Source organism: Halyomorpha halys, unplaced genomic scaffold, assembly GCF_000696795.3.
Source record: "Halyomorpha halys isolate HHAL.00 unplaced genomic scaffold, Hhal_1.1 Scaffold113.1, whole genome shotgun sequence".
Lineage (NCBI taxonomy): Eukaryota > Metazoa > Arthropoda > Insecta > Hemiptera > Pentatomidae > Halyomorpha > Halyomorpha halys.
In genome coordinates, this window is record NW_027111402.1 from 186,347 (window position 1) to 194,369 (window position 8,023).

General features: G+C 29.2%; 1 protein-coding gene across 1 annotated transcript in view; it reads right to left on the reverse strand.

Moving 5' to 3' along the window:
* Positions 1 to 8,023, reverse strand: part of LOC106677924 (alkaline phosphatase) — a gene marked incomplete at both ends in the record, with an annotated part of 709,077 nt that overhangs the window by 158,503 nt on the left and 542,551 nt on the right.

Consider the following 8,023-nt stretch of genomic DNA (forward strand, 5'->3'; position numbering starts at 1 on the left):
TGCTGGGTTAGTGTTTGGAATAAAATTAATTGGTCATTATTCACTGCTAACACGAGCGTATCATCGACTTACTATGCCAAAGGAAAAGTGTGCATGTGGTAGGAATTCACGGATTGCATACAGCAGTCCCGGGTACCAGACGCAATCAAAATATAATTCCCTAATTTGAATTTATTTTTTACATGTCAATTTTTTAAGGAAATGTTTAAGCACTTCATCTTCGAGTTACATGTTTATCAGCTTTTTTTTTTACCAATAATACTGACAAATAATTTCTTAGATTTTGAATTTATTTTGTTTTATGGCAGACAAATTTGAAAATCAGCCAATTCCTTTTCTTTTTTTAAAATTTAGTTTATTGAAATTTACAACTGTATTTACATAAAAATACATCTAGGAAATGTGATATTAGATTACAGACACGTAGAGAAACTATCCAGCACTCTAATAACGTTTCTAAATTAGAAGGTCTCGGGGCCATTTTCTTTTCAGGGACTTCGGAGAATTTTCAGGAATAAAAGAGAAAGCAAGCTTAGAATTATATAGTTTCGGTGCTTGGGGAGAATAGAATGGAAGGATTGATATCTGGTTTGGCTAGATTGGTTCCTTATGGAACATTAAAGTCTATAGATGATTTTATTTGTGACAAAGTAAGGAGTATTGAGGATTTTAGGTTGTAAGGATCGGGTATAAGAGGAGTTTGAAGGTTTAGTGAAGCCCCAAAGCTCAATCCCATATATACATGGAGCTTATTATAGTGATGTAGATTAGTCTTTTGTAACAGATTGGAAATTTTGAACGTCTGTGTAAGTTTTGTAATAGTAAGAATCGACGTGTAGTTTCATGTATTTTCAATCTTTTGTAATAGTAAAAGAGCCCAAGAGAAGAAAAAAACAACAGTTATTTCACCCCAATTTTTGATTACTTAATTGAAAACTAGGTATAATTACTGGTAAAAATTGATGAGTTTGCCAGGTATAAGTAGGGGGAATGAAAAATGGCGGCTGTTTCAAAACGTTAAAAATAATGAATATTTCATACGGAGCTCTATATCTTTACAACTACCAACAACAATAGAAAATCAAAGAGAGCATCATTAGTAAGGCAAATTTGCTAAAATATAAGCCCTAATAGAGCTATTTTCGTTCAACAGTTCTCGAGATACAGCTTGTGAAAAAGCAACATTTCATAAAAATAAAAATAATGAAAATATTAAAACGTACTGAGAGATCAGTAGTCAGTGAATTTATTTTGAGAAATCTATATCTCAGGAACTATTGGACGAATAGATGTCTATTTTTTTTTTTCTTTTTTTATAGATTTATTTATTGATAGATATTACAATCTGCCACACAGTTGTGGGCAATAGGTAATAAGATGTCTATTAGCACTCAAATTAAAGCTAGTTTAATGAGCAATAAAGTAGTTGATGTTTGTTTTCGTAAGAGTAGTAGTTTTCACGAAATTTGCTTTAGTTGTTCGGACAAATTTTCATTTGCCAAATTTATATTCATATGTGAACATCATAAAAACTACTACCCCTACGAAGATAAGTATCATAAACTACTTTATAGTAAGTTAAATTTCCTTTATTTTGAGGGTTGGCAGACATATGTGTCTTATGAGTCTAGAGATATATATTTTTTTTAAATCCAACATTTTATATGAACAACTAGAAATTAACAATTTGTGAGTTTATTTTGTCAAATATCATAAAAATTGCTACTCCTACAAAGATAAACTATTTTATAATAAATTTAACTAGCTTTAACTTGAGTGCTGAAAGACATCTGTACGTCCTATGGTTTCTGAAATAAATTTCATGAATCAAACCTCTTGTCTGAACAACTATAAATCAATTTATTTTAGTAAATATTATGAAAACTACTATTCTTATGAAAGTAGAGGTCTTAAATTACTTTATAGTACAATTATTTAGCTTTAATTTGAGTGCTAATAGACATCTATTCGTCCCATAGTTCCTGAGATATAGATTTCTCAAAATAAATACACTGACTACTAATATTTCAGTACATTTTTATGAAATGTTGCTTTTTAAAAGGTTATATATGACTATTGGACGTAAATAGATCTATTATGGTTCATATTTTAGCAAATTTACTCTTTTTAAATAATGTTCTTTTAGATTTTCTAGTGTTGTTGGTAGTTTTTAAGATATAGAGCTCCGAATATAAAATTAATGTTTTTTAAGGTTATGAAACAGCCGCCATTTTTTATTCCCCCTACCTTTAGGCCATGTTTACATGGCAGACTCATCAATTTTGACTAGTAATTGTACACAGTTTTCATTAAAGTAATCAAAAATTGGGGTGAGATAACTGCCTTTTTTCTCCTCGTGGGGTCTTGTACTAGTGCTAGTCGTTCGTCCAGATGTTGTCCAATTCCGTTATTAACTTTTGTTTTTTTCTTTTTAGTCTTTGTAAGTTATTGTTGAGAAACATAGACTGCTTCGAGATAAGAGAAGCAGTGATTCGATTGATTTTGGGATAAATCATTTTGCCTTGTAATAATTAGTTTTAAAAAAACTGATAGAAAACCAAAATGAACAGAACGTGAAACTTTTGAACTTGATTTTAGGGTGAATTGTATAGCCAAAACACGTAAATGTATGTAAATTTTGTAAAATAAAAATACAAAAAACCATAATGTTTACTTACAGCGTTGTATCTGTATTTGTGAAGGACTAAGATCTTGAAATAAGACTGTTTTCTTTTTTATCATGTAAGTCCTTCTTTTTAAAATTCTATCTACTTTCATTTATTCCTATATTCATCTACGTTTCGGAACTCTTATACCATCTTTAGGATAGTACTCCTGTATTTTATTTTATTTTTTTATTTAGAAGTATCTATAATACAGATGTCAACTTCTATAGCTATTACTATAAATTATCTGTTAATTTGCAATATAAAATAAATGTATTACAAAACGAAGTTATAATAAAATGATAAACAGTTAGTTGAAGAAGATAATAAAAATAAGAGTAAAATAACACAATAATAATGTCATGAATATTTATATTTATTATTATTTTTATTTTAGATACTGAACCTAAATATTCATGGGAATTGTTTCTTTCCACTTGAATAAATGTATAAATTCAGATTATTAAAAACTTCCAGGTAACGGTAAATCCTTAAGCTGAAGATCATATAATATTCTTTCCAATTATCGTGAAGGCATTTATCCTTCTTGACATGCAGACATCGATATTGGCTTGTAATCGAAACGCTCATAATTGATATGCTGATTGCTAATTATCATAATGGAATGGATTTGATCTAGATTTGGTAACCTCAGCTCCATCCTATTTAACTTTGCAAAGTAATCTATTGCTGATCGTTCAATAGTAATTTTAGATTTTTATATGTTAATAAAAAAACTTAAATTATTTCTGACGTTGCAGAAAATTATACGAAGAATTCATAATTGAGGGATATACATAAATAATTATAGGTAAGTTATAAAAAAGTAATGAAAAAAAAAAATGCACAGTACGTGCATCACAAACAATCATCATACAAATATTATCCTGCTTAAGTTAAGTCGTGTTTTAGTTTTCGCTATTTTTTTTTATTTAAAATTAAGATGGTCCGGTTACGGTCACTGAAAAAACTCAAATAGTGATAAAACTATCTAATGTGGGCCAACGTTTCCTCCCAAGTTGCAGGGCTTCATTAAGTAAAAGCTACTTCCAACTTATTCTTACTTTATAATAAATGTTATTATGATCTAATTTACATACCTTTGTACCTCTATTCAGTTTTGTATATTTTATTAATTTTATCCATTTTTTAGATTTTATTTCTTATTTTATATAATTTAACCTTCTTGTTATGCATATTATCATTTCACGGCTTCCAATTTTAAGTTTAAGGCCGAGAGTACCTTATCTCTCCCGATTCCATATTTATTGCTAGGATTTGTTATGTTTTGCTAAACTGTTATATTCTTGGCGTATTCATTGTTTTCACCTTGAAATGCCAATACAATACGAATTTTTGAAGTAAGTGAAATTAGTGTGATTTTTTCTATCAATCTTCTTCGGAAGCTTTTTATATTTTTATTGAATTTAATTTTCTATAATTTATTTTGTTAAATATGCATTGCAATAAAAAAAAAAATCATTTCAGAACAAGTAAAAAGTTTTAGTACAAAGCTATCATCAAGTTTTCTTACATTTTCATCCAAAGCAGTTTTCAGTTAAACTTAAATGTCCAAAACAAAGGAATATACAGTCTCACGTTTGACATTTCAATTTGAAATTTAATTATTGTTTATGAAACAGAAAAGTTGAATACAGTTTTTTTTTTCAAGGGGAATAATTTTCCTCATTCACAAAGGTCTTATACACACAGTAATTATTCCTTCTTTTTTAATATGTTTTTATAATAGACCTTTTTTACAATAGAAAAAATATTAAGCTTGGACATGGTTAAGTGAAGGTTTCTAATCCACGTCTTTATTGCACCTTGGAAAAGATTATTGTAATTACTGGTCTCCAACTATGTGTTATACTATAATTACTTAAATCATGTACTTCAACTTCGTTTAGGGCGGGTCAGAATAAGTAGTTCATACCTCAATTTTAATATTTTAATGATTTCCTTCTGGTTTTCGTTAAAGTAATGAATAATCTGGGTTTAAAAAAAATGATTAGAAATAAATAAGAATTTTAATAATTTAGTTTTTACAGATTTTTACTTTTTTTATTTTCGACTCTCTTACTGGTCATACCTGACATATTGAGAAGAGATTCTAAAAGGTTACCATTATATTCTAACTATGATAGGGCGTCAAATTTTCATTTCGTGGGACCATCACAGAAATAAAAGCCTACCTCTCTGGCAGAATTCGAACCAGCGCCACTGCAGTCACGAGACAGCCGCTTAGTTCCTCTACCCTTAATTTTATTTTTTTTAAACATTCAAGAAACAGTTATTTATTTAAATGAGGGAGGTAAGAACCCTTAACAGCGAGCTACTTTTCAAGTATATATTTCTACTGGCTATCTACACATACTATTTTTTCCTAGCTATTATCATAATCACAGGCAACAATTATTAGTATAGGAAAGTAAAGAATTATACTTCCAACTTCTATAATATATATATCCTGCATTTCATATAAATTTAAATCTATTCATCAGGAAGACTTAAAAAGTTTTAAAAAACGAGTTGCTATAGAAAAGTTAAGATTACCGTTTTTAACTTCTAAAAATGGAACAACTAAATCGAAAGCTTTTTCGAGACTTAGTAAAGGAACAAAGAATTTTCCCCATTTTTTTTTCCAGGCCAGGAGATGAATGTTTACCAAACAGGCTAGAGTCACTACATCCGCCATTCCGACCTCTGTTTGTACGCTACATCGTTCCTAACTTTTCTTCTGTTAGCAGAAGCAGTTAGGGGACCTTTTGTTTTTGGAAGCAACACATAACAAAATCAATTACTAAAACTGCATTAAAGTTGTAATTTTTAAGCCATATATCTTGCAGCTTACTTCGTGAAGAATACATAATTAGTTCATTTTGTATTAACTAATGAATCACCTCACCAAGAACGCAGACTATACGGAGCTCAAGTGGCTGTATATGATTTAATAGGAAACAAGCAAAATTATGCGTTTATTCGAAAAAGAAAAATACAATTTTACACCTTCGTATTTTTGATAGATGTCTGTGACAAAATATTTAGTGAGAGAGTGAAATTTCAAATAACAAACTAAATTTCATCTTATAAGAGCTTAATTTGATTGAGAGTGGATAATCGATTTTATTTCATCCCTGTCAGGAGGGGTTGTTATAATCCAACTTTCCCTCTAGCATAAATGACGCTAAGGGGTGGAAATTTGGTCATTCCCCTTGAAGGCTACTACGTTGAAGTTAATAAGGATTTCTCACATTAATGTTATTAGTTGTAAAAAAAATCGCAAATTTGAAATTTTTATCGCATAATGAAAATAAATTAAGTCGTTTTATGATTCATTCTCTGTTCCGTTCAGACTCTTTTTAATATTAAGGACCACAAAATATATTCATTGTTTTAAAAAGTAAGAAGTGGATTAACATGATCCATTTTCCAATAAATGTGTTTCTAGAAACAGTTAAAAAAATATTTCTTATAAGGAAAACATTATAATATAAACTTCGATACAAAAGAAATAATTGTTTTTGATATAATGGAGAAAGTTGTTTCTTAAAAAAAATTGAAAAAGGTAACATCATTTTTTCGAATATTTAATGTTGACAACAAAAATGTGATTAAGATCTCATAGTAATAAAAAAAAACTATGAGCACGCTTTGAGTAACTTTCAACTTATTTTTAATCCCTGGCCTACCCATTTTTGGTAATAGGGTGCAGCAGCAACTTTCAGCAGAAAAATTTAACGTATCACGCCTACGAAAGGCATAGAAACCTCCTTCTGACGTCACTGGACCTAGAAGTGTACCCTCTCAAATTGGCTTCAAATTCCTAGTAAAACCTTTCAATGTTATTAATAATTTTTGCTTTGATATTTCTTGCAATGGAGTTAAAATTATAAGACAGAGTATAGTCGGAATGCAGGGGCTCTATACATTTTTTTTGGTAGAATTAATTGAAGGGGTTAGTGAATGAAGGGGTTAATATAACTATTACAAATAGTAAATTTTAAGAAAACAAGGTTCAATTTTTTTTTTGCTAGAGTTTGGTTTGTTTTTGAAATGTACATAACCCCTTCTGCATCTAGGTATCTCGGTATTTAATTGGATTTTGAGGTTGCAGAATCTTGCAATAGCTAGATAGACTCCTACTCCTTTCATCCACACGAAAAATTCAAAATATCAAAAAATATTACGTAGTCCTTTAAACCACTTACTCCTTTGATTAATTGTAAATTCATACAATCCTCAAAAAAATATTACAATTGTAATGTGTAATATTACATTCTGTCATATAATTACAGACAATGGTAATAAAGATTCGATAGGGAAGCGGTAGGCAGCGTGGCAACGCGCCCGTCTACCAACCCTAGGGTTGTGAGTTCGACCCCAGCCCCATCCGGGATTTTTACAAACAAAATTATACAAAACTCACTCGCAGCCTCCCTCTGGGCATTTGTGAGGCTCGTTAGCCAATGGGTGACACTTAAAAAAAAATAGACGTTCGTCACCCACCCTACGAATAACCACGTCAAGAAACGCGGGATGTATTTCCTTATTTAGACCTACATAGTTTGTCGCACATATAATAATAATATTACATTCTGTCATATAATTACAAACAATAGTAATAGAAATCAGAGATAAATAAAAAAGATAATAATGAATAAAAAACTGAGTTAAAATGATATTTTAATTTTATAATATGTTTTAAAAGTATAGAAAGCTTGATATTCTCAAACTGCACATTTAAGAAACTTTCGAAAAGTTATAGTTCCCCTCGTTAAAAGTTCTTTATAAATATATCCTACTTGTTAGTGTCATATAAAGGAAAGTTATTTAATCTTTTCTAAACTGAAAGTTTGTTCAAATTTAGTGAAGAATGATTCGATCCGATTTCACACCAATCCAACCAAACGAAAATAACTATTGTATATTGTTCTAAAGAGAAAACAAAGTAATAATTAATTTATGTGAAATCCTGTGAAACATAACCAACGTATATATAACTATTTATGTCCTTAAAATATAAATAAAAAACTCATTACGTAGCCAGCAGAATGACAAAGGATATTCGGAATATTAAAAGTGACAAAACATTAATTAAATGAATCAGTATACTATTGAAAATTAAGAATTTATATTGTTAAAATTTAACTTCAGGTTTAACAACATAGTTCTTAAAATCTATGATTTTCTAAAAAACTTTGGAACCAAGAGCTAACATAATTTTATAAAGTTATCAAACCACAAAACTTAAGCTATAGTTGATATCTCCAAGTAATATTTCATTGATTCTATTTTTTGTTCCAAATTTTTATTTTTATTTTCTACACAGTCCGTTCTATTTTTAATTTACTTTA